The following is a 23,749-nucleotide window of genomic DNA, read 5'->3' on the forward strand; positions in this document are numbered from 1 at the left end:
GAAGTTTCATCTCATTCAAGTATTTATCACAGCTCTAGTCTCATACTTCAATCATATATACCTAAATCATAAATTGTATCCATCACGTTTGTTATTAGCTAATTAACTTTTCACAACTCACTGGTTTTCCTGCTGGAAGCTGCTGAGTGAATTAGTTAAACAGCTAGTGCTCCATAGCTGCCAAAGCAGCTTTCTCATTAGGGGAGTCAGAACAAGTCGATCTGCTGCAGAGTGTTAAGGATTTGTATGGTCAGAGGCTGGCATACAGTGTCTGGCCTAAACTCATTTATCAGAAAGCACCCAACAATTCGGGGTTTTATGTCCCCTTATATCATTAGAATTTATTCCAGAAGAGACTGAAGATAGTTGGCAAACTGAGGAATGATAAAGATAAAGAAATGTTGCATTGTAGTACAGTTTAATATGTTTTTTGTGTGGTATCGGTAATGAAATACATATAATACAATAAACTAGTTACAAATACTCTGAATGAGAAGCCTACATTAAAACATGCTACACATGCTATGGACAATGATGCTACAAAGACAAGCATTCTAAAGAAGTACAGCAGAACATATCCAAAGATGAAGTACAGCATCAACAGATTTATAAACCCTGTAATATGAAGAATAAGCTTCAGCTTTCTATATCATTATTATACTTTTAATGCTGGTAAAATGTTCTGATATGAATTTCACCTTAAATGGTGCCTGAAGAACTTAAGACCACTAGTTTACAGTCTCGACACAGAGACTTGACTTGAATACTAAAACACTAGTATGACACATTTCTTCAATAGCTTTAGAAAAAACTACTGTGTGTAATGTGTATGTTTGCCATTCATGATGTCATGAACATCTGCATATTACATCATGAGCAGCGACCATAGGGCCTTATGAAGGCAGCAGAAAGGACACAAACGATAGTCTGAGGTTTTTAAATGGCCTCTTATCTTTATGATAACTGTTGAGGCGAGAGAAACATCTGCCAAAGTTTGTGTACACTGACCACCTTGCTGAAAAAGGACCATTAAAAACCATTAGGATTAAAACCTAATAGTTTTGCTTTCTATTGTGAATTGGCTTAAGGGTTTCCAGTACAGTAAGGTTTCTCAGGCTGTGTGTCGTGGACCACCAGTGGGCCGCGAAGCACCCTCTAGTGGTTCGTAGGCCTGAATTCAGGGGTAGGCAGTAGTTCATACTGGGCCAGTAGTGTAAAAATTAGGTCAAGTGAAAAAAGGACCAAATAATTAAAAATCTAAGAATCAAAACTTTTCAATTCTAACCAATATAAATAATTCAGATGTACAAATAAAATGCTGCAGTAGCTGGCTAATTACATGCCACCGGTTTAACACAACGCAGCCATGGGCACACACCAGTGTCGGTAGAAGAAGTTCTTCAGGCTGCTTTCACCCATCTTGTTTAGTGAGGACGCATCACACCTTCTTTAGCTCACTGCGTTTTGATTTATGTGAACATTCCACCCACATCCGGGTTTGCAACAAACAGCTGAACTGTAGGCCGGCAAAAAGCATAGGTCTCGGTCTGTTTCCAAACAAATCAGTTCGCAGCTGATGGAAATGCTTTCTGTGATCAAATGAGGGAATTCATTCATTCTGAGGGCTTCCCTTCACTTGCAGTCAGCATAACCTGCCTTTTTAAATGTCTGACTCTTATCTGCTCTCACATAGCTACTGCAGCACCAGCTGCAGCTATTAACAATGGCAGAGAAGCATTAGAACAATTCGCCTCATTGACCACAAGCATCAGAGACCAGAGTGGTTAAACCTAAACTGATAAGCCGGAGACAAAAAGGAAGATATCAAATAAGGTTTATTATTATTGCTGACTATTATAATGCTGATCCAAAAGTCCAGTGAGAGGGAGGAGGCTTCAAATGCATCACAAGCCCTCAGAACTGAAGAGACCAACATCTTGAAACCAAACAGATTCCTATTGGTCACCTGTTAAACTATCAGGATCCTTTAGATTGAGATGCAATCATGAAACCATGATGAAACCATAAGGAACCAAAAGAAACAATGGTGTCTATGGGTTTTTCAGCAGGGCAAACAATAGCTTATTTTTAACAACTTAACACACCTGCGCGAGGGTGCCTGGAGCAACATGAGCTTCAGAGCGCAAAGGCAGCGGTCAAAGCAAGGACGCATGAAAACCTCAGGCCTCTGCTACTACTGCAACATCCCTGATGGCCAACCAAAGATTGAACTAAGTACCACATTCTGGTTTGTGGTATGCAGCTCTGAACCACGGAGCCCTTGCTGCCTGTTCAGTGTAATTAATTCCCATTTTGTCCCTCCCTCAGCAGTAGAAGAGGGTTCTAAAGGACCTGAGGTGGTTAAGCTGTAATAAAATGGTAGCGTGAAATTAATTCTGTTTTAAATATGCACAGAAGGGTTCCTGTACCCATACAAATGCTACACTGTACCTCTTGATAAATTCTCCAATGCTCAACCACACACACTCTCTCTTGCTCCTTAACTCATACACAAAGAAAAGAAGTGTGTATGTCTCAAATTGCACATAACTGAACATCCTAAATCACAAATTAGCTTTTCTAATATTCACTCATTCCAATATGAAAGCACTAAGGCATGTCTGAAAAAAGGATGAGCATGAGCACAATAAATAAAAAAAAATTTAAAATCATTACCTCATTTTCAACCCAAGGTGCAAACACCTGAATTTCACTGCAGATGTAGTTAAAACACACTGTAGAAACAAAAGTGCAAGATCGTCTTTCAACTTTCAGCAGTGGTGCACATGTGGGCGACAGCCCTAGGTCTGTGCAAAAACAAGTGGCGACCAAGAAACCATGAAATGAGAACATGTCACCAGTCCTGCTTGGTGAGGAATACAAAGCAAAACACAGAAATCAACTCAAGCAGAGCTTCGCCGGTACTGCGAGGACATGTGTATATCACTTCACATGGGTCCCCTGTACCAATGGAAAGTGAATGAGAGCAAATACCCACGGTTTGCACCCATGTGCCTTTAGAGAGGGTCAACTCTGGCAGGGCTCATCCTCCACTGGATTCAGAACTTGGCCCAGAGCACGTCAACATGTTAATGTTTCTTAGAAAAACGAAGTTATAGATTATAGATTATATATAGATTATATTTAGATTATAGATAATTTAAGATTACTGTCACTGTGCTTGTTTGTGTGTAGCCCTCATCTTGTGAACACAGAGCCAGGTGAACGGTAGTGACAGAAACCGTGTCTCCAATCCACATTCATTTCACTGTATAAAAATATATCACACATTTGAAAATTAGAATCTACTGTTAACATGACAATCACACCATAGGTACAAACATGCACATGCCTGAAAACTACTGAAAACAGGGACGCCAAGACTTGCTACTTCATTCAAAGTAAAAGGATGTTAATAGGGTTAAAGCAATGGCGAGTACACAGTGAGAGGTGAACTGGATTTGAATTTCTCATCACACAATGTTCACTGTGCATATATACATATTATATATATATATATAGCCAAAAATATTCGCTGGCCTTCACAAGCATATGAACTTGAGTGACATCCCATTCTTAATCCATAGGGTTTAATATGATGTCGGCCCACCCTTTGCAGCTATAACAGCTTCAACTCTTCTGGGAAGGCTTTCCACAAGGGTTAGGAGTGTGTTTATGGGAATTTCTGACCGTTCTTGCAGAAGCGCATTGGTGAGGTCAGACACTGATGTTGGATGAGAAGGCCTGCAGTCGCCACTCCAGTTCATCCCAAAGGTGTTCTATGGGGTTGAGGTCAGGACTCTGTGCAGGCCAGTCAAGTTCTTCCATACCAAACTGGCTCATCCGTGTCTTTATGGATCTTGCTCTGGGCACTGGTGTGCAGTCATGTTGGAACAAGAAGGGGCCGTCCCCAAACTTTTCCCGCAAAGTTGGGAGCACAAAATTGTCCAAAATCTCTTGGTGCTGAAGCTTTAAGAGCTCCTTTCACTGGAACTAAGGGGCCGAGCCCAACTCCTGAAAAACACCCCCACACCATGATCCCCCCTCCACCAAACTTTACACTCGGCACAATGCAGTCAGACAAGTACCGTCTCCTGCCAACCACCAAACCCAGAGTCATACTTCGGATTGCCAGATGGAGAAGTGTTCTCACTCCAGAGAACACGTCTCCACTGCTCTAGAGACCAGTGGCGGCGCTTTAAACCACTGCATTCAATGCTTTGCATTGCGCTTGGTGATGTAAGGCTTGGATGCAGCTGCTCGGCCATGGAAACCCATTCCATGAAGCTCTCTACACTGTACTTGAGCTGATCTGAAGGCCACGTGAAGTTGGGAGGTCTGTAGTGATTGACTCTGCAGAATGTTTGTGACCTCTTCGCACTATGCCCCTCAGCATCCACTGACCGCTCTGTCATTTTACGTGGCCCAACACTTTGTGGCTGAGCTGCTGTCGTTCCCAATCGCTTCCACTTTATTATAATACCACTGACAGCTGACTGTGGAATATTTAGTAGCGAGGAAATTTCACGACTGGACTGGCACAGGTGGCACGGTACCTCACTGGAATTCACTGAGCTCCTGAGAGCGACCCATTCTTTCACAAATGTTTGTAGAAGCAGTCTGCAGGCCGAGGGGCTCGGATTTATACACCTGTGACCAGTGACTTCAATGATTTGGATGGGTGGCTGAATATTTTTGGAAATATAGTGCATACTTGAAATATACATGTATACACACAATAAGACACTTCAACTAACTACAGACTACAGTGTGCCATGCATAAAGTAATACAGATCAGATATAAATTCAGAAACCTTTTTCCTTTAGGGAATTTCTAATGCCCAAAACACTGTGGTCTACAATAATGTAAGGTTTAGGATGAGTTTCCCTCCTGGGGAAAGATAACCTTCTTGTATTCCCAGAGTGGGTGTTTGCAAGCCTGGTCATTTCCAACAATCCTGCTTTCATAGAAAGCCATTTTATCAAAGCAATTTGGATGTTGCCTTGACGATACTTTCAACACAAGAATTATAGGGATGCACAATGATATTGAAATCATACTGATACCAGCACATAATTGTTTAAATTTGCATGAACATACTTGTCTGATAAAAAAAAATTGCTAATCAAACCAATATTTGGTTTGATGATTTATTAGAGATGTGCATGTGTACTCAACTACTTGGTTAACGGTTTGTGGTGCCAGTATTCAAATATTCAAATCACTAATGAGGCATCTATCACATTTCTTCCTGAGTTAACAATTCAGTGAACAATATGTTATGTTGTACAAAATATGAGCGACTGAACGTGAACATGGCCAAAGACATGCTATTAAAGACATGGCGGAGAAGGCAGAGATAGTGCTGATACTTTCGCTAAATAGGCTATGCTGGCGTAATATTAGGTCAAATAGCAGAATTAGTTGGAATGCACATTGCTAATATGTAAGGTATTCCAGAACAGCAGACATTTTGCCAATATTGGGCTACTATGCTAAATATGTCAGTTTATTCCTTTTACTCTACAAACAAAAGTTATCTCTATTCAAAATGGTAATCTGCTGAAGGTATAGATAAAATTTCTACATCTTATAAATGTTTACGTACTGTGACATCACACTGCTTGCAAAATATCACTACAGAGTGAGGAGATGCCTGACTGGCCACTGCACAAATTTCCCATATGAAAATACATCAAACCAGGGCACAATCTATCACCATCCCAGGGGAGGAAGGCGCACACAAGCTCGCTTTAGGGCACAGGTCTTTGCTGGTGTAAAGATAAAGCAATAGCTTCCATAATAACTGGCTTGCCTTGCCTAAGACGTGACCCACACTTCTCGAACATCTTCCTAAACTCGTCTGTCTCATCAGTGCAGGTATCCGATGCACATACAAGACACAGCATATGCAACTGAAAACAGTGGAGGACCGAAAGCTTTGAACTCGAGTGAAAGACATGCTGTTGATGGATTAATGATCTTAATAACAAACAACATAAGCCTTGAATTCTCAGATGCAAAGCGATTCACCAGGAGTGAATGCATATTACTAACACACCTCATCGTCAATGGCAATCAAAGTATAAATTTCCCAGTGGACACATGTCTATTTGCCTATAATTGCATTCAGTCATGTGTGAGTCTAGAGGCCAGTATGAGCATGGCCAGAACGAACGCTTCCCTGTTTCTCTCAAAGCAACACTCAACCATGTGACTTTATGTTATGGCCACCAAGCAGGGATGGGGGAGTAGCTAAGCAGCGTGCTAATTTTTGTAGTTAGCTACAAACATTTGTAGCTAGTAGCTGTAGCGCCTACACATTTTCGTGTAGCTTTAGGTGATCTGCGTGAAATGTGAACTACACTGAACTAGCACTGCCGTTAACTGTGCTGGTGGTGATTGTATGAACCTGACTGAGCTGCGGACAGTTCCAGCAAACGGGCACGCTCGGGTACCACGTGCTGATCACCCCTTACAGGCTTAGCTCAGGGATCGGCAACTAAGCATTTCATATCCGTTTTATCACCTTGGCTGTAAATAAGTCTCAGTACGTGGTAATGTGCTAGTATAGGCTAAAAACATGATATAAATGAAAAGGCAGACTTCCTTTGCTCTGCTTTAAGCTTTAGGTCACATGCTATTAGCTAACACATAACATCGCTATGGCAGAAATGCAGCTAGCAGAGAGTTTCTGACCACAATTAACACATTAAGATTGTAAAATGAAAATTTTTTGCTTGGACTACTCGTAATGTTGCTAGCCAAATCAGCATGCTTTAGTTCCAGCTCCAGCAGCTGCTGAGTTTAGACTAAAGGCTCCATAGTGGGCTATATTAGAGAACAGATGTGAAATTAAAGTTATATTGTGTTACCTACTCATAACAGACGACAAGCAACATGAGAAAGTTCACTGTTAACCATTATATTGAACGTATAGTATCATGTAGCAAACCTTAAGAAATCAGCAGGTGCATTAGACTAAAGTTTGTCTCATTAACTATATGAGTAGCCGCCTTTCCCTCTAGCTGGGCTTTGGTACAGACCACCTTTTTATAAAGTGTTTACTGTGTGCCTATAATAATACAATATATATATATATATATATATATATATATATATATAAAAAATACAATAATCAGTGTGTACAGAGATGCAAAAGAGAAGTGCAAAGATAGAGAGAGGGGTAAATGAAACAAAATCAATTTTAAACTACTGCCTGATTTAATGTAGGCTTAATTTTTTTTTTTGCTGAAAACAAACAAATAAATAGTTAAATGATTAATTGAACTTAAACAGGACAATTGAAGTCAAATAAGTTTATGGAACATTAATAGCAATTTATGGAAGAACAGAGGGATGAAGGAGGAACAAATGAAAGAAAAAGGTGCATAGCAGTTGTAGATGGGTAAAAAAGGAGCAGTGACTTTTTTCTGTAATATTCATATTTGGTAGCTATTTTTATCAAAATTAGATGTGACATTTCTACAAAATGGACCTCACAAAAATTCTGATCCTAGTTACAGTCCTGTTAGCAGTTCTGCGTTGTCTCCACGTTATCTAAGACCATTTGTTGTTAAAACTGTGTTAGAGCGATCAGCAGAGCTGACTCATTTTGTCAAAAATCTAGTTCTGCTGTGGAGCCGTAACAGGGCAGCAAGAGAGTCGTGTGTTGACGACCCCTGTGGAAAAAACATTTTGGTAATAGACCATTACTAGTAGTACTCTGTGTGGCTGAAGTTTAACAAAGGACTCTGAATGTCAAGCCTGTATCTTGCTGAAATGTTTAAATCAGAGTGGTTTTATTTTTAACAGTTGACAGCGCTCTGGTTTGTATTCGGTTATTTTTGTTGATGTTTGTTAGGAAAAACCTGGAATGATTAACTTTGCCTTTACTTAGTGGAAACGTTTGTTGGATATCTCGCCTTTGGGTGTGTAAGTTTGATTGTTGGTTACACTTTTTGGTGATCTTTTTGTATAATTGCAGCTTTTAAACTGTAGGTTTCTTTCTGGCACAGGACTAAATGCAGTGTCTTGTTCACACTTTCAGTGGACTTGCTTGGTGAGTCAGGTGGAGATTCACAAACATTCTGACAATCACGCTGTGAAAGAAGCTAAAAAGTAGTGCACTGCTTTTGAAAAATGTGATAAGGTAGGTCACCCTTACCTATCACCAGCCTTCTAAAGGCTTAATGCAAGGGCAATTTTAACAGAGACATTCACAGACTGGGCACTTACCTGTATCCGCTAGGAGTGGCAGCGTGCGGGTCACCCAGCTTTTATATCCTTCAGTGGACTGGGGGAAATCGCTGGTGCAGGGGGATCCAGTTTATCTGTGGAGAAAGAAAACAACATGTCTCTTCAGTATATAAATAACAAATAATACACTGCTCAAAAAAATAAAGGGAACACTCAAATAACACATCCTAGATCTGAATGAATGAAATATTCTCATTCAATACTTTGTTCTGTATAAAGTTGAATGTGCTGACAACAAAAATCACAAAAATCATCAATGGAAATCAAATGTATTAACCAGTGGAGGCCTGGATTTGGAGTCACACACATAATTAAAGTGGAAAAACACACGACAGGCTGATCCAACTTTGATGTAATGCCCTTAAAACAAGTCAGAATGAGGCTCAGTATTGTGTGTGGCCTCCACGTGCCTGTATGACCTCCCTACAAAGCCTGGGCAGCTCCTGATGAGGTGGCAGATGGTCTCCTGAGGTATCTCCTCCCAGACCTGGTCTAAAGCATCCGCCAACTCCTGGACAGTCTGTGGTGCAACGTGGCGTTGGTGGATGAAGCGAGACATGATGTCCCAGATGTGCTCAATCGGATTCAGGTCTGGGGAACGGGTGGGCCGTTCCAGAGCTTCAATGCCTTCATCTTGCAGGAACTGCTGACACACTCCAGCCACATGAGGTCTAGCATTGTCCTGCATTAGGAGGAACCCAGGGCCAACCGCACCAGCATATGGTCTCACAAGGGGTCTGAGGATCTCATCTCGGTACCTAATGGCAGTCAGGCTACCTCTGGTGAGCACATGGAGGGCTGTGCGGCCCTCCAAAGAAATGCCACCCCACACCATTACTGACCCACTGCCAAACCGGTCATGCTGAAGGATGTTGCAGGCAGCAGATCGCTCTCCACGGCGTCTCCAGACTCTGTCACGTCTGTCACATGTGCTCAGTGTGAACCTGCTTTCATCTGTGAAGATCACAGGGCGCCAGTGGCGAATTAGAACTGGTGTTCTCTGGCAAATGCCAAGCGTCCTGCACGGTGTTGGGCTGTGAGCACAACCCCCTTCTGTGGACGTCGGGCCCTCATACCATCCTCATGGAGTCGGTTTCTAACCGTTTGTGCAGACACATGCACATTTGTGGCCTGCTGGAGGTCATTCTGCAGGGCTCTGGCAGCTCCTCCTGTTCCTCCTTGCACAAAGGCGGAGGTGGCGGTCCTGCTGCTGGGTTGTTGCCCTCCTACGGCCTCCTCCACGTCTCCTGGTGTACTGGCCTGTCTCTTGGTAGTGCCTCCAGCCTCTGGACACTACGCTGACAGACACAGCAAACCTTCTTGCCACAGCTCACATTGATGTGCCATCCTGGATGAGCTGCCCTACCTGAGCCACTTGTGTGGGTTGTAGAGTCCGTCTCCTGCTACCACGAGTGTGAAAGACCACCAACATTCAAAAGTGACCAAAACATCAGCCAGAAAGCAGAAAGGTACTGAGAAGTGGTCTGTGGTCCCACCTGCAGAACCACTCCTTTATTGAGTGTGTCTTGCTAATCGCCAATGATTTCCATCTGTTGTCTGTTCCATTTGCACAACAGCTGTGAAACTGATTGTCAGTGTTGCTTCCTAAGTGGACAGTTTGATTTCACAGAAGTTTGATTTACTTGGAGTTATATTGTGTTGTTTAAGGGCTACCTTTATTTTTTTGAGCAGTGTATTTACTTGATGTTAAGCTGCAGAGTATGCTTTAAACAAACTCGTTATTTATGTAATGTTGTGTGTATGTTTGTTTTGAATTCACCCTAGATTATGGGGATGCCCAGGTGGAGCAGTCCATGTTAGTGAGTGGATATAAAAGGGGTGGTTTTTTACTTTGAACAGAGGTGGACGTCTATGTTGTGTTTATTGAACGACAACACATCAGATGACTGTTGGGGACTGAGGTTGAGAGAACCTCCAAGCCTAAAGGGTGGTAGCTACTTTATCACTTTAAAATTCAGCCTAAGTGAGATTATGTGTCTATATATGTATTTTGTTTTCAAGTTACACCGTATGTACTAATAAAAAAAAGGGTTTGAACTCTTACCACTTGGCAGATGTGCTTTTTTCGGGTAAAAAGCTGCTATTTTACAAGGTACCTCCAGACTACCTGGTCCACGGTATCAGAAATGGTGGCAGCGGTGGGATAAATTGCCCTTGCATTAAGCCTTTAGAAGGCTGGTGATAGATAAGGGTGACTTACCTCATCACAAAAAAGTAGCTAAAAAGAAGCCACTACTTTTTCTGGAAAAGTAGCCAAATTGTAGCTAGCTACAAATTTGGGGAAACTACTAATTTTTCAGTATCCCAACCCTGCCACCATGTCAATGACCTAGATTAACAACATTCTTTGACATTCTGAAGCGTTTGACTGAGGTGATTCAAAACAGTTCGACCTGAAATTAAGCCAAATTAAAGACGTCACCGTGAGAATGAAGATATGAAAACAGAAGCAAATTGCAGCTGAGGCTCTACACATCAAAGCACGTTCTTTCATATTGAGAAGTGGTCGATTGTGGTGGAAAACAGTTCAACCTGAAATAAAGCCAAATTATAGTTTTTTCCGCAAAATTGAAGACGTGAAAACAGTGGAAAATTCCAGGTGCGGCTCTGCAACACATCAAAGGGCAATCTTTGACATTCAAAAGCGGTTGATTGTGGTGGAAAAGAGTTCAACCTGAAATAAAGCCAAATTAAAGACTTTTCCACGAGAATGAAGATATAAAAACAGTGGAAAATTCCAGGTGCGGCTCCACAACACATCAAAGCACATTCATTGACCTAGAGAAGCGTTCAATTGGGTGGAAAACAGTCGACCTGATATAAAGCCAAATTATAGTTTTTTCCGCAAAAATGAAGACGTGAAAACAGTGGAAAATTCCAGGTGCGGCTCTGCAACACATCAAAGGACAATCTTTGACATTCAAAAGCGGTTGATTGTAGTGGAAAAGAGTTTGACCTGAAATAAAGCCAATATAAAGACGATGCCACGAGAATGAAACTCTTTATTCTCTTTTTAACATATTTACTACTCTGCCTACAAATATAGCGTGAATATATTGTGTATAATGTATATGTGTGTGTGTGTGTGTGTGTGTGTTTGTGTATAATTTATATACCAGCCAATTTATTAGGTACAGTTGCGTGTTAACACAAATAGCTGATCAGCCAATCACACGGCTGCACTCACTGCATTTAGGCGTGTAGAGGTGGTCAAGACAACTTGCTGAAGTGCAGACTGAGCATCAGAACGGGGAAGAAAGGGGATTTAAGGGACTTTGAACGTGGCGTGGTTGTTGGTGCCAGACGGGCTGGTCTGAGTATTTCAGAAACTGCTGATCTGCTGGGATTTTCACGCTCAACCATCTCTAGGGTTTACAGAGAACGGTCCGAAAAAGAGGAAATATCCAGTGAGCGGTCAGTTGTTCAGTTTGCAAGGAACCACAGCCACATAAAACCAAGCTTCGGGAAAAGAGAAGACTGTTCAAAGAAAATAAACCTGGATGGACAACGTCTATTAAAAAGAATAACAACAGGACTGTCCTTAATAGCAGCCATGTCTTGGTAAGGGCAGGTCAGGGCTAAGGGTACTAATATCTAACATCTGTTTTTCTTATTGTTGTTCTGTTTTTCGTTGATGTGCTGAGTTTTCTGGCGTTAATGAGTGCAGATTTCTTGGATTTTGTGTAGTATGGATAGTAAACACGAGTTTGACCAAATTGGATTTCACCCATATTTTAAAATAGTATTTATGACATTGTCGAAATATTTGGTTATAAACAGTAGGCAAGCATGTTTTTTCATATGAGAATCACCTTTTAAACATCTTGTATGCATAACTCAAACGTGCTGTTTTACTAAAATGTAACCAATAGCAAGCTATCACGAAATTAATATTTGACTCTTTTAATCTGGGCATAATATGTAATTTGTTATTTTTTATTTCAGCTTGACAAACTTGCTGTCCTGGATTTGTTCCCCATATTACTTTTGGGGAAGACATACAGGGGCAGTCTGGTGGCAGATGCTATACTCGGTGGAGATTACCTTCTAGATGATGATGCAAGCAGCCAGTCCGGAAGATAATGGACCACAGACTGTCTACAGACCACCAGTCGGGAAACAACTGGTTTGCAAATCACCAGTCTGGAAACCAGTGGCCTGCAGGCCAACAGTTTGGAAACCCCTGGGCCTCAGTCTGTTGGTTTGGAAACTGCAAGCCCAGAGATCGATGGATCTGCGAAGATGAAAACCCCCACCCAGGAAATCACAGGCCCCAAGACCAGCATACCAGCATCAAAAGGGCAAAAAAAGACAAAGAGGTGAAGTAAACAATATGTTGTGTTATTAGGAAATAAAGTGTTATTACCGTACTATATATGTTATTAATTTATTGTAACTTATTTTAGTATAGAAATGTTATATCACTTACAATTTTTTGCAGAGCCAGACCAGCAGAGGGGACCTGAGAAGATACACAAAAAAACAAAAACGTGAAGTACATTTTCTCTCCAAAAATAGATTAAATAATGTGTAGATTATCAAAAATCTGCAACAGTGATTTGAAAGATGAATAGTTGTTTTATATACATTAAACATTTAAATGGTTAGAAGAACTTCTGTAGTCTCTGGTATGTTATCCATCTTTAGTAAGTTTTAATGTAGTCAACCAAAAATGTCTTATTTCTATCTTATGTCTTATAGAATGTCTTAATTCTATAAATAACAAGACTGTATTTTTGTATTCTTTTAAGTATCAGTATCTGCTGAGCACTCATCCTGACATGAAGCCATGTCGCCGGATATTGATAGAGTACTCTGAAGGCCAAACTTGTGTTGTGATGATCTTTGTTTTGTATTTGTTCTGTGGGGATAAATGAGGTCTTGATTCGGTGGGTTTCGCGCAATACCTGGTACCTGGTATGTGTGCTATTTTTATTTATTTATTTATTTACAATTTAAATTTGATGGATAAACTGTAACAATGTTCACAGTTACTGAAATATATTTTAATAATTTTAGAATATTTGACAAAAATATCACAATGTAACATGCACATGTTGTATATTTTGCTAGCCTTTGCTAGTATTACTCAGAATTGTTTTCCTCTTTACAGTGGGACCAAATAGGACTCCTGGGAGCCCAGCTCCCTTATTGAGGAATGAAATTCTAAAAATATTTTTTTTGGCGTCTTTGCACTTTGATGTATTTTATTTAGTGAAGAGTCACCGTTAACTTTAACAGGTATGGATTCATAAGTGTTCTTGTGAAAAACAAATTTGACCTTTCGAAATATCTCTATGCAATTTTATAAAAGCTTTATTTTTCTATGCAACATTAATGGACATGGTATGTCAGTTATGGGTCTCACATCCTCTGTTCAATAATATATATGTATATATATATATATATATATATATATATATATATATATATATATATATATATATTTAAAAGAATAATTTGCATTTGGTTCAGTCTAAATCTGAATTTGCTGCCAGCACACCAGCAATGCTTGCGGTCTCGGGTGACAGAAACCACAAACATTACTGTTTCAACAGCAAAGCAAGGTATTCAAAATATACCCATTCACACTGTTTACATCAATGAACGGCAAAATAGACCATTTCAAATTGCCCATCAAGTAACTTTTCACTGTATGCCATCATAATCATAAACTGTTAACTATAAGGAGGCAATCTTTGACAGTGTCTTAATCGCTTATCACGAAGATGTGCCTAGATTCCAAAACCAAACAGGTAATTGCAGTTTGCACTTGTTTCTGAATATTTAAAGTAAACAACATTACAACTTATTGTCAATTCCGCCATTATTGTCATATCTACCTATACACTTAAATGCTCAAAAGCTGTATCACTCTACTCCACTGCCCTATACTTGTTCTCAGAAAGTAATTTAGTATTGTTTCCTGTAATGATTTGACATTATCATTTGTCAATTAGGACTTACTAGAGTGTAGGTCATTGGAATGGGCACTTGTGGTGGTGAGTGGTCAGCAGCCAGAGAGCCTTTACCCAGATCCAGCTGAAAGGTGGAGGAGAAGGAACTGGAGCTGGCAGCCTGTAGACATGGAGTCTTGCTGGTGCCACTGATGTGTTAATGGGTAAGATATTTGTGTACCTCATGTTCTACAGCAGCAGCAGGCATCCAAGCATGGCATCACCTTCTTTCGTGTGGACGCCTGTGTATATTGTTCGCACCTATAAAGAGAGAGTTCGGACTCTCCAGCCCTTCCTGAGGCCCTTCCTGTCGGCTGTACATGCTAAAGCCCATGACTTCAAATGTGAGGTCAGTGTAGCGCAGTACATTGTTACAAGATAAGGTGCAATGCTATAAATGATCTACAGCGGTCGTATACCAGTGTAGAGTAACACATATATCTACTTCTGTGAAGGAGATTAGGTTTTCAACCTGTGTCTGTGTTTGTTAGAAGGATTACTTGTAGGTTTCTAACTACACAGAAGTTGGTTTCACACTAGGGAAGCAAGTGGAACAGTGTAAAGCTTTTGAATCAGTGATAGCAGTCACCACTAAGCACATGTCAAAAGCAGGTGCTGTATAATTTTAATATTTCTATGTAGAATGAAAAACGTTACTATGAAGTGCACTATGTGTACAAGGGAGTGTTGGCAGAACTTATGTATGTGCATTTGCTGGATGCAATGATATTTCTTTATAAATGACATATTTATGATACTTCTGTACATAAGATGGGACCAGCAGCATTATCAAAACCTGTCTACTTCACGTTCCCATAGATACCGTAGGGTAGGTAGAAACAATACCACTTGGCTGCTATGGCGTGGTTTTGGGTAAATGAAACGCACATACAGCTCTGCGCACTTGATTATAGCCTTGCCACGTGTGTAAGAGCTTTTGCATGACTGGAGTTGTTCTTATACACTGCATGCATGGTGTGTAGGTGCTTGTAATGGTTTTGTTTGTCATTTTAGACATGGAATGTTTTGAAAATCCGTTTGGAGGGAATGGCCCAGCTTCAACTGGAAGAAAACACAATAGAAGAATTGTGAAAAAATGAACTGATGTGAAGAAAATCATAAACATTGTCTGACATGGAACATTTTTGTTTTGCTTCGTTTGCTTCGACCTTTATTGCACCAGAGGTTTAAAGCTGTGTTTAATATGCTGGAATATTTATCGTTATGACTGAAAGCCATTCAGTCCCACCAGTTCTCAAGTACAACAACAACAACAACAACAACAACAACAACAATCGTTTCTAAACCACCAGAGTGAGAGTCTTTATTTGGCTTTAGATCCCGTTGTGTTGTTTGCTGTGGAGGGAAATTAAAGATAAAGCGTTATTTACACACAGAAATAAGCCAAAAAACCCGGAGTGCAGTCCGTAACGTCCACATGTTTACGTGAAGCGCGTGCACGCGAGGGGGAGTCGGATTCTGCCGGGGAGTCGGAATTCGGCGCAACACCAAAGGTGCTAAAGTAACATTCTCTACGCATGCGTGTCAGTGAGGCGCATGCGCGGTGAGGGGAAGCAGCCGGGGTATTGCACCAGCAGGCGACAGAGCGACAGGCATCAAGTCCAGTTATTTCCTACAGGTGGACGCGATTTAGCGACCAGCGGCAAAACAAATCGAGCTGAAATTGTCTCAGCTTAAGTAACTATAACGCGCTGAAGCGACCACGTCACTGATCGGCTCAAAAAACCCACAGCAATAGCGGAAGGATTGCAGCCTCGAGTGCACCCACAAGACAAAGTTCAGGCGTCATGAGGGACAAATCGCCTCCTAATGTCAACGCACGAAAAGACGGAGAATTTATCTCATAAATAATGAAGTTTTAGCCAAGCTTTATATCGCCCAGTCAGTGCGCGTTTCAGTGTTAAATCTCAGTGCCTGGCATAATCTCTTACCTCGCCACACATCAACAATCGCATCGCCACTCAGCTCATTTGCATAAAGTTCTGCCAGAAGGCGAGAGCAGAGAGAGGCTGTGAATCAGAGCTCTGTGTCAGTTATATGAGTAGATTGTCATCTCTCGCCTCATTGCACCGTCTGGCACAGCCTGTTTGGTGCAAATAATAATAAAAAAAAGGGCAAATCATTTTGCATGATGTCATCAGTTTACATCACATATACGATATACGATGCTTAACATTTTTGCATCCCCAACTTAAAACGCCTTCTCTCCTCTCTTGTGTCACTTGCTTCTTGTAGAACATTGTCAGAACTACAGTTTGCGCTCCTCTGCATCAGTACTTACCTTTTGGTGACTACTTACTTCCAGCCGGCATTGTTAGCCTGGCAGCTTAGTTGTAAAACGTGAACACCAAACGTTTTTGCTGATGGACTGCATTTGGATTCACTGTTTTAGGTCGATGATGGAAGGAATAAACATCTGGGGACCCTGCATGATTCAGTAGTCATTTCTTCCTGGGTGTCTTGTGCTTTGCCGCCTCATTGAGGGCTTGCATCCCTTTCAGAAGCTTTGTAATCCAGCCTTGAACTGCACTGTCCAACACTGATTGCCCCTTCATCAGGAGATGATGAGTTCAAATCCCATCAACGCCACAGCCACCTGCAGCTGGTTGTCACCCAACAGTTCTGGCATGTATATGGCCCAGGTTTTGGCTATAGCAAATGTACTATCTGGGTGATCTTCTCCTGTCTGATTCCTTTGATTTTGCATGATCTGGTTACTACACTGCTCAAAAAAATAAAGGGAACACTCAAATAACTCATCCTAGATCTGAATGAATGAAATATTCTCATTGAAGACTTTGTTCTGTATAAAGTTGAATGTGCTGACAATAAAATCACAAAAATCATCAATGGAAATCAAATGTATTAACCAGTGGAGGCCTGGATTTGGAGTCACACACAAAATTAAAGTGGAAAAACACACGACAGGCTGATCCAACGTTGATGTAATGTCCTTAAAACAAGTCAAAATGAGGCTCAGTATTGTGTGTGGCCTCCACGTGCCTGTATGACCTCCCTACAACGCCTGGGCATGCTCCTGATGAGGTGGCGGATGGTCTCCTGAGGTATCTCCTCCCAGACCTGGTCTAAAGCATCCGCCAACTCCTGGACAGTCTGTGGTGCAACGTGGCATTGGTGGATGAAGCGAGACATGATGTCCCAGATGTGCTCAATCGGATTCAGGTCTGGGGAACGGGCGGGTCGGTCCAGAGCTTCAATGCCTTCATCTTGCAGGAACTGCTGACACACTCCAGCCACATGAGGTCTAGCATTGTCCTGCATTAGGAGGAACCCAGGGCCAACCGCACCAGCATATGGTCTCACAAGGGGTCTGAGGATCTCATCTCGGTACCTAATGGCAGTCAGGCTACCTCTGGCGAGCACATGGAGGGCTGTGCGGCCCTCCAAAGAAATGCCACCCCACACCATTACTGACCCACTGCCAAACCGGTCATGCTGAAGGATGTTGCAGGCAGCAGATCGCTCTCCATGGCGTCTCCAGACTCTGTCACGTCTGTCACATGTGCTCAGTGTGAACCTGCTTTCATCTGTGAAGATCACAGGGCGCCAGTGGCCAATTTGCCGACCCTGGTGTTCTCTGGCAAATGCCAAGCGTCCTGCACGGTGTTGGGCTGTGAGCACAACCCCCATCTGTGGATGTCGGGCCCTCATACCATCCTCATGGAGTCGGTTTCTAACCGTTTGTGCAGACTCATGCACATTTGTGGTCTGCTGGAGGTCATTCTGCAGGGCTCTGGCAATGCTCCTCCTGTTCCTCCTTGCACAAAGGCAGAGGCAGCGGTCCTGCTGCTGGGTTGTTGCCCTCCTACGGCCTCCTCCACGTCTCCTGGTGTACTGGCCTGTCTCCTGGTAGCGCCTCCAGCCTCTAGACACTACGCTGACAGACACAGCAAACCTTCTTGCCACAGCTCACATTGATGTGCCATCCTGGATGAGCTGCACTACCTGAGCCACTTGTGTGGGTTGTAGAGTCCGTCTCCTGCTACCACGAGTGTGAAAGCACCACCAACATTCAAAAGTGACCAAAATACATACTGTACATATCAGTCCAAATCAAGGACATGCTGTGGTAGCAGAGTTCGTAAGGAAATGTATTGAAATGTCTATTTAACAGCAGTGCATGGGTATATGATGGAGGAATGCGAACCTTTATTATCTTTATTAGCAGAGCAGCTTTAACAGCCCTGCATGTCAATCATGCCTGGCTAGAAACCATTCTCAGCTATGCAGACATGGTTTTGCTTGTTGTTGCATTCAAAAAGGTATCATGACCCAATTTACAACACAAGTTCCACTGTACATCACATTTAGCTACATGTGGTCTTGTGTAACTGAAAAGAAGTATTGAAGCTGATAGTTGGCCTCTGTGTTACTTATATAATAAGAGTTAATAAGAGGATAGACAGATCCTTTGAAGTTAGTGATAGATGAGTACTGATGAATACTGCAGAGAGACAATACGCTTCTTTCAAAAAGCACAGTATAAAGGGGTGTTTCCCCATTTGCTGTGCTGTAGGTAAAACTACAAATTTGATCCATCAGTTATCAAAGTTTGGTGTCCAAATTTTTTTTTGTTTTATGCTGGAGCTAAACGTGCCTTAGTCCTAGGAATGATGTCTGAGTGGATGTCAAAACACTTTTCACAGTGTCATCTATATACATAGACACATGAATACCAATCTGAGTGCTGCAATAAACCCTTTGTTGCTTATGACAAAAACTCAAGAGCTGAGGAAACTTAATTGGATTCCTACATTGGTTGATAACATCAGAAATTTCCTTTAAGGGGGACACTAGACTGACGTCTGTCTCATGCATGCATGCCAAGTGTGTCTCCTTGTAAACAAGAGACATTAGAGGACACCCTGCCTCACAGATGTTGCAAGAGTGCCATCTGGTAAGCAAGCGTCCTGCTGTGCTCCATGTGACAGATCTGCACTAAAAGGTGCATATATGACATTTAATATGGGAGGTGACACTGTTGTGTGTGCGCACAGTTTTTTTAACAGTAACTGTGCTTGTAATATTTATTAAAGGCAATACATACCCAGCTGTCACTGTGTCATAAGATGTCTTGAGACATTTTCTTATATCAAGACATCTCAAGAACGTCTTAAGACGTGCGAGTGAAGACACTGTCTTTGTCTTGAGACATGAAAGTTAACGTCTTAAGACACAGAAGTAATCATTTTGTGTGTCTTGAAGATGAGGCATGACTTAACACATCACTTTGTCTTGAGACATAATGTTGTCTTAAGACAGTTCGGTTGAGACCAAAAAGAGGTCCACTACAAAAAGTCCTGTGGTATGAGAGTGGTATTCCTGTGGTACTGCCAAACTGAACATTACAACAGAGGATTACCAGGATTACCACAGCACTCCTTAATGTAGATTATAGCAAGAATATAACTAGTATGTCCTCAAGACAATAATAACAGCCAAACATCCATCCATCCATCCATCCATCCATTTTCTAAGCCGCTTCTCTGTCAGGGTCGCGGGGGGATGCTGGAGCCTATCCCAGCAGTCTTCGGGCGGAAGGCAGGATACACCCTGGACAGGTCGCCAGTCCATCGCAGGGCAGACAGACACACACAGACAGTCACTCACACCCAGGGGCAATTTAGCATGTCCAATTGGCCTGACTGCATGTCTTTGGACTGTGGGAGGAAACCGGAGAACCCGGAGGAAACCCACACAGACACGGGGAGAACATGCAAACTCCACACAGAGAGGACCCCAGTCACCCAGCCGGGGAATCGAACCCAGGCCCTCCTCACTGTGAGGCGACAGCGCTACCCACCACGCCACCGTGCCGCCAACAGCCAAACAATAATAAACAAATGTATTTGAGTAATAGTAATGGCATATTTCACTCAGCTTCTGCAGATTTACCTCAGTTAATAACTTATTTCACTCAGTTACTGCAGATTTACCTCAGTTAATGCCATATTTCACTCAGCCTCTGCAGATTTTCCTCACTTAGTAACATGTTTCACTCAGTTAATGACAGATTTCACTCAGCTATGGCAGATTTACCTCAGTTAATGGCATATCTCATTCACCTACTATAGATTTACCTGAGTTCATGCCATATTTCATTCAGCTCCTGCAGATTTACCTCAGCTAATGGCATATTTCAGATGTCGCTTATCACCCGCTCCCAGCAGCGCACTGTAAACACAAGTTCACATCTGGACTGCTGTCTTACCCAGCAGCACACTGTAAACACAAGTTCACATCTGGACAGCTGTCTTACCCAGCAGCGCACTGTAAACACAACTTCACATCTGGACAGCTGTCTTACCCAGCAGCGCACTGTAAACACAACTTCACATCTGGACAGCTGTCTTACCCAGCGGCGCACTGTAAACACAACTTCACATCTGGACTGCTGTCTTACCCAGCAGCACACTGTAAACACAACTTCACATCTGGACTGCTGTCTTACCCAGCAGCGCACTGTAAACACAACTTCACATCTGGACAGCTGTCTCATCCCAGCAGCACACTGTAAACACAGTGACCGCCCAGCTTCAGCTCTGTACAGCTGTCTCATCCCAGCAGCACACTGTAAACACAGTGACTGCCCAGCTTCACATCTGGACAGCTGTCTCATCCCAGCAGCACACTGTAAACACAGTGACTGCCCAGCTTCACATCTGTACAGCTGTCTCATCCCAGCAGCACACTGTAAACACAGTGACCGCTCAGCTTCACATCTGGACAGCTGTCTCATCCCGGCAGTACACTGTAAACACAGTGACCGCCCAGCTTCACATCTGTACAGCTGTCTCATCCCAGCAGCGCACTGTAAACACAGTGACCGCCCAGCTTCACATCTGTACAGCTGTCTCATCCCGGCAGCACACTGTAAACACAGTGACCGCTCAGCTTCACATCTGGACAGCTGTCTCATCCCAGCATCACACTGTAAACACAGTGACCGCCCAACTTCAGCTCTGGACAGCTGTCTCATCCCAGCATCACACTGTAAACACAGTGACCGCCCAGCTTCACATCTGGACAGCTGTCTCATCCCAGCAGCACACTGTAAACACAGTGACCGCTCAGCTTCACATCTGTACAGCTGTCTCATCCCAGCAGCACACTGTAAACACAGTGACCACCCAGCTTCAGCTCTGTACAGCTGTCTCATCCCAGCAGCGCACTGTAAACACAGTGACCGCCCAGCTCCACATTTGTACAGCTGTCTCATCCCAGCAGCGCACTGTAAACACAGTGACCGCCCAGCTCCACATCTGGACAGCTGTCTCATCCCAGCAGCACACTGTAAACACAGTGACCGCCCAACTTCAGCTCTGTACAGCTGTCTCATCCCAGCAGCGCACTGTAAACACAGTGACCGCCCAGCTCCACATCTGTACAGCTGTCTCATCCCAGCATCACACTGTAAACACAGTGACCGCCCAGCTTCAGGTCTGTACAGCTGTCTCATCCCAGCATCACACTGTAAACACAGTGACCGCCCAGCTTCAGGTCTGTACAGCTGTCTCATCCCAGCATCACACTGTAAACACAGTGACCGCCCAGCTTCAGCTCTGTACAGCTGTCTCATCCCAGCATCACACTGTAAACACAGTGATCGCCCAACTTCAGGTCTGGACAGCTGTCTCATCCCAGCATCACACTGTAAACACAGTGACCGCCCAACTTCAGCTCTGGACAGCTGTCTCATCCCAGCAGCACACTGTAAACACAGTGAGCGCCCAGCTTCAGCTCTGTACAGCTGTCTCATCCCAGCAGCACACTGTAAACACAGTGATCGCTCAGCTTCAGCTCTGTACAGCTGTCTCATCCCAGCAGCGCACTGTAAACACAACTTCACATCTGGACAGCTGTCTCATCCCAGCAGCACACTGTAAACACAGTGACTGCTCAGCTTCACATCTGTACAGCTGTCTCATCCCAGCAGCACACTGTAAACACAGTGACTGCCCAGCTTCACATCTGAACAGCTGTCTCATCCCAGCAGCACACTGTAAACACAGTGACTGCTCAGCTTCACATCTGTACAGCTGTCTCATCCCAGCAGCACACTGTAAACACAGTGACTGCCCAGCTTCACATCTGTACAGCTGTCTCATCCCGGCAGCACACTGTAAACACAGTGACCGCTCAGCTTCACATCTGTACAGCTGTCTCATCCTGGCAGCACACTGTAAACACAGTGACCGCTCAGCTTCACATCTGTACAGCTGTCTCATCCCGGCAGCACACTGTAAACACAGTGACCGCTCAGCTTCACATCTGTACAGCTGCCTCATCCCAGCAGCACACTGTAAACACAGTGACCGCCCAACTTCAGCTCTGTACAGCTGTCTCATTCCAGATGTCCTAAGATGTCTTCATAATGTGTCTTTACACATGCCTTAAGACATCTCAAGATATGGTGATGGCTGGGTGTGTAGTCATAACTGAATTCACAACTGACCATGGTGTTGTCTCTTTTTATGTAGGGCTGTGAGTATTTACTGGGATCCGGCAGCTGAGTATGTTTTGGAGGTGGAAAACCTGTGTTGGGCTTTGATGACTGTTTGTATTCTGGAAAACTGGAAGCTGAGAGTTATCTCAGATGAGAGTTGGCCCAGTAGTTTTACCAATGAGGAACTCCTTATCAAAAAATTGACCCTCCTCCTGTTACATTGGCATTGTCATCGTCATCCACATGGGAGTTTGTTACATGGGAGGAAAGCCATTTATTTTACTAACATTGTCCAGTTGTTCACTGCAACTGTCCTCTGCTCATGACCTTGATGGACCAAGTATGGCTCTCAAATAAACCAAATATGCATGAAGAAACTGACCTAGAAACGCTGGCTCATTTGTTGCCGCTCATTGGAAACAGATTAGCTGAATGAGATTCAAGTATTAAACTAGAAACAATAAATAGGATAAATTAAACAGACATCAGACACAGTAAACAGACAGGACATGAGGTAGTGGAATAATGTCCCCCTGTAGAACATGGTGAGGATGGGAGGGGGGAGATGAGCCTTCTTCAGTCTCAGCAGGAAGTAGAGGGTGCTGCTGGGCTCTCTTGGCTTTGGAGTTGGTGTTGAGGGACCAGGTGAGGTTCTCTGTGATGTGGACACAGAGGAACTTGATGCTTCTGATGATTTCCACAGCAGAGCCAGTGATGTGAAGTGAGGGGTGGCACTCCTCGGAAGTCAACAACCATCTCCTTAGTTTTGTCTACATTCAGAGACAGGTTGTTCTTGCTGATGAGACCCACCACAGTCGTGTCATCAGCGAACTTGATGATGTGGTTTGAGCTGCACTTTGCAGTGCAGTCATGAGTCAGCAGAGTAAACAGCAGTGGACTGAGCACACAGCCCTGAGGGGCACCGGTGCTCAGTGTGGTGGTGCTGGAGATTTTTTATTTTCTATCCTGACTAACTGAGGTCTCTCATATAGGAAATCCAAGATCCAGTTACAGAGGGAAGTG

At 43.0% G+C, this 23,749-nt stretch overlaps 1 protein-coding gene across 1 annotated transcript in view; it reads right to left on the bottom strand.

Moving 5' to 3' along the window:
* The window catches only part of ostn (osteocrin), a 74,489-nt gene extending 62,047 nt beyond the window's left edge, over positions 1-12,442 (bottom strand). The window contains exons 1-2 of the mRNA XM_017708864.2: positions 12,326-12,442; positions 8,240-8,334 (exon numbers count right to left, since the gene is read on the bottom strand). The gene's annotated coding sequence lies outside the window, so the exon portion shown is untranslated. The remainder of the gene's footprint in view (positions 1-8,239; positions 8,335-12,325) is intronic.
* Positions 12,443-23,749: the final 11,307 nt, after the last annotated feature.

This window comes from Pygocentrus nattereri, chromosome 17 (genome assembly GCF_015220715.1).
Source record: "Pygocentrus nattereri isolate fPygNat1 chromosome 17, fPygNat1.pri, whole genome shotgun sequence".
Taxonomy (NCBI): Eukaryota; Metazoa; Chordata; class Actinopteri; order Characiformes; family Serrasalmidae; genus Pygocentrus; species Pygocentrus nattereri.